We start from the raw sequence: 10509 nt of genomic DNA, 5'->3' as shown, positions 1-10509 counted from the left end.
GGAGCCAGTTTGATAAATAAGAAGGTTATGGGTATGTGACTGTCAAGCATGAAGAAATTTTTGTTGATGTATTCTCAGAAACTAACTCTTTTTTTTCTTTAATAACCTGCAGGGCTACTCTTCAGCAGGATTACCAGTCAACTCTGATAGCCTAGGCTACAATAAGCTGAATCACACTCCAGTTCCTTAACAAACCCGTTTTGTTACTGGCTTGCTTTAACTGTGCATAGGAAAGTGCAATACAGGCAAAGCAAAACTGAGTCTTTTCAGCTAACTAAAAGAGAGCAGAAGTTAATAGAGAAAGGTTACATCTCTTTAAAGTTGCAAATTGGTAATGGAGCTGTATATCAAAACAACAAGAATACTGTTCATTTTTAAGAAGGTGTAAATTGCTAATCATACTTCAGGCTTTTTTTTTTTAATACCTTATCGAGAGTTTCTCTCAGTGAAATTTTACACATTAAACACTTCAAAATACAAAATATGGTATACTGACGATGCATAGCATTCGTCAGTCTCACTTCTGAAATGCAGAGATCTCAGCTACCAACTCCTGCCACTTCCATTGAACACTGCAGAAAAGTCAAAATAAAACCTACCCTTCCTATTCCTACAGAATAAAGAACTGTGTTTTACCTCTCATTACACACAAACAGGGACCACAATAACACAAAGGGACTCTATAGAGCAGGACCTGCCTGTGACCACAGCGTTACCCACATAGGCCATTTGCATGCTCTTGTACAAGAAGTTCCATTTTCTTGTAAGGCATTTAAGGGTCTGAGAAGGATACCAGTACACAGATACCAGCAAACCTTATAGTTGGCCCAGAAAATTAAAGCTCTGAATGACAGCCCAGTTTCTCATGTAATACCTCCTGCTTTGTCTGGGTTAACTTGGTTTAATTTGACAAGTACTAATTAGAAATGACCTGTCTGCTCACCAGTGATCAGCTGAAAAAGAAACCTCCACAGACTTCTCTTCCTTGTGTCTTACTGTGAGGCATCAGACAAGGCACTAGCTTTCCTGCAGTGCTGAGCAGCTTGCCTCATTCCTCCTCTCTACAATATCAGGTCCTGCAATTCGCCATTGAAATGATAAGCTGCCTTAGGAAATTTCAGCTCCCCAAAACTCCATCTCACCCACAGCTCAAATCTGTCGCTCTGTCTTTTTCTTTTATATATCACTTTTTTAACTACAAGCTCTCCAGCCCCTTGTGCAGCTCCTTTCGATTTCGTTTCTCACCTGCCTGACAAGAGGCAGAAGTAGGAATTAGCATTACTTTCACATCCTCCCCCTCTCCTCACATCTCAGGGCACTCGTGTTTCTCTCTCCATCACACAACCCAGAACCTGACCAGGAGCTGCCTGGACAAGGCCACAGTTTTGCTCTCCAAGGGCCTGATAGCTCGTTGAAAAGCATGCTGAATTTACCCACAGACTTCAGTGGTCTTTTATCAATCTGATGGCCATAGCACATGGGCAAGCAGCCAGAATGACTGAACAGAGCACACCAAGACCCTGCTCTGGGCACCGGCTACTCAAGAAGTCTGTTGACCACTTAATTTGACCTAGATCCCTCAAACCACCACACTTTTTATAGAGCTGATGCTGGAAACATTCATTTTGCTCTGCATGCCAGTCAGGGCAATGCAAGATGGAACACTAAATCGAGCCACAGAAGTTGATCACCCCCAAAATAAGCCATTTAAAGGACATCAGTTTTCAATCACATTCTTTGGGCAGATGGTAAAACTTCAAAGGCTTGTGGGAATATATATATTCCCACATTCCCTCATATATACTCTGTATGGCCTCAGAAACACAGCACTGGAGTCTTAAAGCATGCGTTAGGGTAAAAGACCAGAAGGGTTGCTTATATGCTTATTTGATTGTGCCTCTTTCAGGGGCTCTAAAATCACCTTCTGCGCCATATGTGGCAAAACACAGGCCCACCCCCATTCTGCATTGAAGCTGAAGAGGTGGTACCTGAACCTCAGAGGAGTTCCATGCAGACAATGGTCTGTCCACTTGCTTCTCTACCCTGAAACAAAGCCTTCATTCAGCTCACTTAGCTCAACTTCAGACCTGGCCCCTGTCTCTTAGTCAGTCCTGCTGCCCCTTTGGCCAGTCTTCTTGCTAGGCTGGGTCATATCATTCTGCAAATTAACTTCATAACAGGATCAGTCACAGAAAAACCTAAATTTAACATTTGAAGCTAAGCAAAGGGGTCCACAGGGACATGGGCAGCTTCTGAGGTTGTGAAGAAAAAGCTCAGGTAACATGGGCAAAAATATTTTCTTTCATGACAGAAATTTGCAATGATGCAGTGACCAAAACAAAAGAAATTATTGGGGTTTTGCTGTGTTGTAAAAGTAGTGGAAATGCAAAATTTCCTGGCTTTGTGTATAGATGAGATGTCAAGATGATTTGAAATACTCTTAGAGGTAAGAGCAAAAAAGGGTGAATAAATAACATGCAACATATGTGGAATGTAAAGAAACCCTGTAATTTGCCTTATTTTTCCACAGAACAGAAATACATAAACATGAACATGCCAGGGATAAGACATGATGCTAAGCTACTGCAGTGATATGTGCTTTAGGTATGTGAGTAGGTGGAATGGATGGATCCAGAATAAACACATTACACCTTATTTATTACTTGTCTCAATCCATATGTTATTTCCCATTGTCCTTAGCACATTCTTTTGTGTGAATAGTTCAGGTAAAATTCTGAATGTTATGAATGCATAAGCCACAATGAGATTCAGCTAATAGAAAAAGACCAAGCTATCACCCCAAAGCTGCCTCATTTTTTGCTTGCTTTTTTCTCCTAAAAAAAAACAAGCTGATTTTTGTCTTAGTGGACCAAGGAAATCACATCAACCTGTGACTCTTTACCCAATTTTCAAGTCTCTTCAATTTTGGATTCTAAAGGCCAAATGGTCTAGGGTAAGATTATTATTGTCCTGCTTGCTAATAGCCTGTAGGGACCTCTTCTGTATATTTGTACATATGTACCTGTACCTTGACCTGACTTTCTTAGGTGTGAATTTTATGACAGTCAGTATGTGCATAAACACATGCTTTGCCTTCTTGCTCCAATGAAGTGGAGGAAACTGGGCAGATAAGAAAACAGCATACTCTGTCTCCATCAAACAATAAGCAGCACAGTTTGAACAGTTACACATATATACAGAAACACTAGTATTGCCAGTCACAGTTATGAAACCATCAGCAGTAACCACTGTGGCTCATCCCAGCCACGTCAGGAGATAACTGTACTGCACCAAGTAGATTAAACCCACACACTGATTTGTGTGGTGTTCATGCTGTGTCTGCAAGCACTCCTGAAACAGTGCCTGTCCAGTGACCCATACTGGGCAAGCCATGACCACTTAAGCCTCTAGTGCAGAGCAAACATCAGGTCCTGAGTTTCCTATTGCAGCTCCTTCACAGATGAAAACTAGTCCAGGCACATCTACACATGGCGCTTGTATCTCACCTGTGCAATCCAGATAAGGACTTAAATCCAACTTTTTCTACATTGCTGAGGAATGGGTGCTATTCTGCACAGTCAGATGACGATACAGCCTTTGCCTTCTTATGAATAATGATCCAACCATTTGGATAACTAACATACCGTGCAGCTCCACAGGATGTTACTTGCCTTGGGACCCAGAATGCCTGTAGCTCAGCATCCTAGACAATGTCAGTTGGTGCCCCTGGGGTATGGACAGCTGAAGGTGTGCGGAGGCTCATCTTTCTGGAAAGAGCACAAGAGCTCTTAGAGCAATCATGAATGTGCAGTTGAAGGCACAGCTCAACACCTGAAGGTAGCTTGGTTGGATAAATGGTGAATGGAATATTAGTTGCATATTTATGGTCCTTATGATTAGGGAGGCCTTGTCATCATCCTCTTATGGAATGTGATTCAAATTAGCAAGTGTGATCAAATTAACCTGAGGCAAAGTGGTCAACTGCAGAAGAATTGCAGCAAATTCTTCTGAATTAATTTGCAGAAGAACTGCAAATTAATCAGGCAAAGTGGTCAACTGCAGAAGAAAGCCTTCCAAATTGCTATAATCACTGCTTTGGCTAAAATCACTGCAATTAAGTAAGACAATTACTTAACCATAGCCCCTAAGTTACAAAGCCAATAGGCAGTTGGAAAATTTTGTCCTGGTTACATGGTTGCCAGATTTTTTAATGACTATATGCCAGATTAAATCAGATAACTCTGCTGGTTTAGCCAGGGTTAGAAAAGGCTTTTGGCTATGCTTTAACTGTTTTTTCTCCATGAAAGGAAGAAGGATTCAGACAAAAAGAAATTAAGACATAGAGGCTTTAAAGGTAGCTAAGGCTCAGCAGAAGCTTCTGCTACTGTGTCACTACCCCTGTGCTTTGTAGCAAGTTGTTTTGTGTTGCTCATCCTGCTTGCCTAGGCCAGTGAAAGCCTTTGCTCTGTCTGTCAAGAGTAATCCTAATATTGGGAGACTCCAGGCAAAGGATTGAACATGGCCTGGCATTCCCTGTGGCTGTTTGTTTGATGCTGATTTCACAGCCATTGAATGAGCCCTTAACCTCATCACTTGCAGCTCTTTTTTGGCAGCATGTCAGGTAACAAAATTGGCCTTGAGAAATGCCAGACTTTGCCAGCTCCTCTTCAACAGAAGATCCTGTTGTTTTGTCAGCAGTTATTCAGCCCTTGATATTCCCAGGTTAGTTTCACTAAGCTCAGAACAGAAGCAGAAACATTGTCCCACACTGCATTTCACTTATGCTAAACTACTCTCAAAATTGCTAGGGTAAGAGCCTACCTCAGCTGTAGGAGTTTAAATATAACTCCACTAATTCTCAAAACACGTATTTTGTACCATAGAAGAATCTACATAAATAATTTGCTTGCTAGTTTGGACTACGATAATACCAATAGGTGGAGTTGGTTAAAGTCAGGCAAGGAAAGGAATAGTGACTAGCTCTAACCCATAAAAATTGGAAAAAAAGGTATTTCAAGGCAGATCCACAGTGGAGGGGAAAATGGCGACCGTTGTTGCTTGAAAAGAACTTCCACCTGCTTTTGTATTAATACTGTCTTTTTTAATCAATAATCAAAGTAGTTCATATGTCTGTTAACTGGCTGCCTTAATGCCCAAGTCTTTTCCATAACAAAATCCCTAATGTACTTAGTACCCATCAGCTTCAGGTCAATGTTTCTGACCCAGCAGGCTCCAAGGCAGCTTCAAATTTTAACCCTCAGTAACTTACAGCAACTTAGGATGGATTTTCTCTTCTGTTGCTTAAATTCTGAGAGGAAGCAATACGTTTGAAGTACCTGCTGATGAGACCCAATTCCATAAATATGCTTTTTTTCTCACAGTTCATGTGTTCATCAATATCATCTCCACTTCTTTCCCATTTAGTTTAATATCTATATATGTATACAGATACATATATCTTAGCTGGGGGAGGGCAAGGCAGAGTAAATTGTCTCTGGTTTCTCTTGAAACTCTGCAGAGTGCTGTTCTGATCAAAAGTCCTTAATTATTACTAAGCTTCCTTCAGGTATATGTTATGCTGACAATCCACCTTCCCATTGATTGTTATATATGCTAAGACCAATAAATCCATGTGCTGTAGCTTTCAGGGTGGAGGGGTTTTTTGTGTTACTCAGCAAAATGTAACATGATCAGCATGTGAAAAATCACCATCTTGATGATTTTACCAACCTGTCTCTGAGAACACCCCAAAAGAAAGGAAGATGATGGTTTTAGATAGGAAAGATCTGCTGTGACCAGGTTTCTGACCATATACTGGTGTCTAGTAGAATCTGCAAACCAAGATGGCTGTGATGGGTTTACCTCCTGTCTCTGACACAAGGGCACTCTGCTTCCAGTGGTACCAGCTGTCAAACAATGTGGCAAGATGAAAATCCTGACCCTTGGCACTCTTCAATGAGAAAACTGGAAGAGTGTGTGCCCTTGGTGATGGTCTGTCACAGGCGCACATACTGGCTCTTTTATTCCTTCAACATCTGCAGGGGTGATGCCTGCATCCGTGGACAGCTACAGCTCAAAAGCAAGGTTTCTTCATTGTTAGACATCCTTTAACAGCAACCCTGGGGGTGGAACAGACAGGGGCAAGGATGAGAAAACCCCAAAGCTGGTGCCAGTGTGGTGCTACTTCTACACACCCTGAGCAGTCCTAAAACTGCATAAGGGCAGGGCAAGAACCCCATAAAACTCATGTGGAGACAGATGCCTTCATCCTGTGACTGAACACTGGGCTCCACAGCTGCATCCTGCTTGCACATAACCCAGGGAAGAGTCAGAGTTGGATCTCCTCAATACTGGACCTTTGAGCAGTGCAAATGGTAGAAGGCTGCTGAATATTTAGATATCGAAGGCCCCCCCCCCCCCCCCCCCCTCCAGCCTTCCAACTCACTAGGAGTAAACATGCAGGGTTTTACAATGTGCAGCTCTTGATTCACAAGCTGGATATGGGGTCAGGGCTATGGGGACTCAGTGGGGCTACTGCAATGTGATAACGTACAGCAGCATGTAAAGGTCACTGGCATTCTACAGTGAAATCAATACACTCCCTCAAAAACCTATTAGGCAAAATATAGACTATGACAGAAAGTTTAGAAGACTACAATAGAGCACCCACCTCTGTGCCTTAGATCTGAAGCACAGCAACGCAAGCGGGAGAGCCTTTTGCAGAGAGCAATCTCCATTTACACTATAAGCACAATTTCTCTCTCACTGTCTGGAAGCTCAAGAATTAGCTGGAGCATCTCCTGGGTGTTTGTGAATCAGCCTGAAACCAAAAGTGAGAATAAACTTGGGCAACTCAAAGGGAAAATACAGGAGGCAAAAGGACATGGAAAGCTTCCCGAGTCAGCTCAGGCAGCCGAAGTCGCGTTACAGCTTGCCAAATCAATGCATCTTCCAAGCACATTCACGTGTGCAAGATTCGTCTCATTTATGTTACTTTGTCACAATGGCTTTCACTGAGCCCTTTTCAGCCCTGCAGCCCCTTCAGACATATTTGCCAAAGACAATAAGATAGCAAAATGTGAATAAGTTTAGCCCTGTAGCCGTACGTCATTACACAGATGTGAAGAAAAGACAAGTACAAGATGTTTTTAGAAGAAAACTGAAGTGAAAAAGGTAAATGTGTTGTGACCTCAGATCAGATGCCACTACTCTGTGAAGTAATCTTTACTGAATTCTGCTTTCTGGCTTCCCAATTCCTGCTTTGCTAAAAGTTGTACATGGCTCACCACTCCTTCCAGGCTTGATGCAGCCCTTCCTCTCCGGTCCTGCATGCTCCCGTCACTGCAGAGTGCGCATCCACTCCCGTGGGCTGTATCCTTGTCTGCAAGCATCACTGAGAAACGGGGACTAAACAACAGCAACACAGATTTCCTCCTGACAAGAAATTATTTGGTTTTCCTATTGCACTCTTTGCATTAAGCTGCTTCCTGGAATTTCAGACTTAAAACCACCATTATATATCATCAAATACCTTTTGTATTAGTATAATGAAATAACAATAACCACCTTTTGCCCACGTGCAGGGAGGAACTTCAGTATCAGTACTGGAAAGGAAGCAAGCTGAGACATCACAAAGGAAATCACCTACCTCTGGAGCTGCCATTGATACTGCACAGCACCTTAAATGTAGATCTACCAGAAAATTCCTCTGACTTTTGCTAATCGCCAGCACAAAGCTGGCACAGAGTATCATCATTATTTAATGCCTGTAAAATAATGGTCCGTTATAGGCACGCTTAAGCGTTGCAAACCATCAGGAAAGACTGGAATTTTGACAATATGCTGGAGGTAAGCGGTTATGAAGCACCCGAGGGCATTTTATTCCACAGGGAGTCTGAAAGTCAGGAAAAAATACAAACAAGCATCTCCTTCCATAACACAGTTTAGGTATGGTCTGCAAAGGGCACATGCATTTCAGTTCTAGCTGAGATTCATGTTAAAATGGCCCCCCAGAGGTATTCTGCTTTGTTTCTATCTTCTTGGGTTGTTGTAGTGGATCATATTCCTCTTCACTGAACAGGAGGAAAAAGAAGGCATCGAACTTCCCTGCAGGTGAGGACACTTCACCACATTAATGGTTAGGTTAACTCTGCTGTAATTCCTCCAGACTCTGCTTGAGAGGGAGGTGATCCTTTTGGAAATAACACCATCTTTGCTATAGCTGTGGTATTTCTGCGGATGGTACTATTCCCACCTTGGTCACACGAGGCACTCCAGGTACTTTCAATACCTTTGAATCTGTAGATACTTGTTGCTAGGGAATGTGCTCTGGGAGGCACAGGTACAGAAAGCAGCCTACAAGCTCAGTGCAGCACAGGCATCCCACAGGGCATCCCACAGAGCATCCCAGGACTGTATTGCCCATGCATGGCACCAGGTTTAAGCAGCAGACAGAGACATTGGAGTCCAGGGCTTTAAAGCAGTAGTTTCCTGGATAAATTGGAGATTGCAGATAGTATTCTGCTTAAATTGTGGATCAGCTCTAAAAAGGAGCATCGTAAACCAGGACAGTGAAGCCCCATGTTTATTGAGTCTCAGTGGTTTACAAATAAAGTAGAATCTATTTATAAGCTTTTTAAAATCACCCTCCTGTAGCCACTGCAAACCTGCAAGCTTAGAACCTGCAAATCAGGCTGAGGTCCTCCTGCCTTGTGCTTCAGCACCCATAGTAAAACTTAATGGTCCAGTTGTTGCCTTTCCCTCTACCTGCATGCTGTTTAAGCCAGCCACACAAATACAGGAGGCATAACTCAGGACCTCCACTAGATTTGCAATGGAAACTTATTCTGTATTCATACTAACAATACCCTGATTACCAGAATAAAACGCTCAGATAGTTGTATTGGTTCTGTAGCAGGAATAAATAATATTAAAACCTTATCTCTGCCCTTAAAGAAAGCAAATAGGACTGGAATACAGGAAATGGGTCTATGGAGTAAGTAAGCGCTGCTTTGATCTACTGCTTTTAGGAACACAACACACGCTAAATTCAGCTCCTAAGTGGAAGAGGGTCAGCAAGCAGAATTTCCACAATAAAAGCTCTGTGGTTGCAGGTGTTCAGGCATATACATCATCTCCTTCCCTGAAGATGAATACCAGGATTTGCGATCAACTTAACACAAAGGATTGTACCGCTCACAGCAGGATTTATTTACATGATATCCCCAGAGAAAGATGCTCTCTCCCTCCCTCTCCCTCTCTGAAATATGGCCAGCAATATAGTACCTGAACACTCTTGCCATTTGATCCCACTTTCAGTAGCATGTGTTATTTCCAGGATAGAGGAGGATATTCTCCCACTTATATACAGTATTGCTTGGCTAGGATATTTTCGCCTCTGCCTTTCTCCTGAGGTGAGAAAAACCAAGGTCAAGTTCCTGCATCCTGAGTCTTGACATTTAGCATTCTTGTGATCTGCCTAGTGAGTGCAAGGATTTACTTCAGACTTTCCACTTGAAATCCCACCCTGGATCTGAGAACACATTTGCAAAAAGTTTGGTTCCAGCATTTCCTGAATTAAATATATTTTGGTTTTTTTTTTAATCAAATTGAAGCTACTCTTTATCCCACCTTTAATGCAGCTAAAAGAGGCCAAAATCTCATCTCCAGGTACAGCCATATTTTACTATCCCTTTCTCCTTCCAGTTCAGTATATCCTTGGTCTCTAAGACAGCTTCACAAATGAAAAACATGCAAGCAAAACTCATACTATTTCAACTTGGTGGCCTGTCTGGTGTCCCAGCACATCCTCACAGCTTGCAAGCGCAGGAAGCCAGCTTCTGCTCACCCCATATCTCTTCAAAGATCTCCTCCACACAGGAGCTCCAGGATTTCAGGATGGAGCTAGAGGCTTCTGTTCTATTACCCTGGCTCTGCTGTGTCCCGAGTGCTGTCTGCCCAAAAGCAAACCCTATGGCTGAGCAAACTGTCTGGTTATAGTCCCACAATGTACTGGAAAAAAATAAAAACTATTAATATAGTTTATTTATATGAATATCATAGGTGGTAAAAGAGAGCTCCCACATCTTCTGAGCATCCCTGAGCAGCCGAGCTCTTGACCATGCTGGCTGGTTGCCGGACCCTGGCAAGGCTGCTGGGCACAGTAAGGACACAGCTGCCAAGCCTACCTCTTGCCACTTCTTTCTTTCACTGATTTTGGAGGTTTTTTGGCTGTTTGGTGCTGCCAGCGTTACTCAGCAATGGGTTCATGAGCTCCAGCTAAAGAGAGCACTTCTGAAACTTCTCCTTCCCTTCTGCTGCCTTGTTAGCTAACATTGAGAGCTGCTGTGCAGTTAAGCCAGGGACACTTCCTCGTGCTCAGCCACCACTTAAAGAAAGCGGCCAAACTGGAGTGCCCTTTAGTCTGCCTGTGACAACCCTTCCCAATTACTTCAGCTGAAACTGCCTGTCTTGCAGGGAAAGGAGCTGAATAAAGCACCCTACCTGATC

The 10509-nt window shown here is 42.8% G+C and overlaps 1 long non-coding RNA gene across 1 annotated transcript; it reads right to left on the bottom strand.

The window, feature by feature from the left end:
• Positions 1 to 3307: 3307 nt before the first annotated feature.
• Positions 3308 to 7461, bottom strand: LOC133275408 (uncharacterized). Its single transcript, XR_009745499.1, has 3 exons — positions 6671 to 7461; positions 5863 to 6119; positions 3308 to 3767 (listed from the first exon to the last, which is right to left on the bottom strand). It is a non-coding gene; the product is annotated as an uncharacterized LOC133275408 (long non-coding RNA).
• Between the last annotated feature and the right edge of the window lie 3048 nt (positions 7462 to 10509).

The sequence above is a fragment of the Pezoporus flaviventris genome, unplaced genomic scaffold, assembly GCF_033815535.1.
Source record: "Pezoporus flaviventris isolate CSIRO_AGI_PZ_B2104156 unplaced genomic scaffold, CSIRO_AGI_Pfla_v1 ptg000040l, whole genome shotgun sequence".
Taxonomy (NCBI): Eukaryota; Metazoa; Chordata; class Aves; order Psittaciformes; family Psittacidae; genus Pezoporus; species Pezoporus flaviventris.
This window is presented reverse-complemented; position numbering and strand designations above follow the sequence as displayed.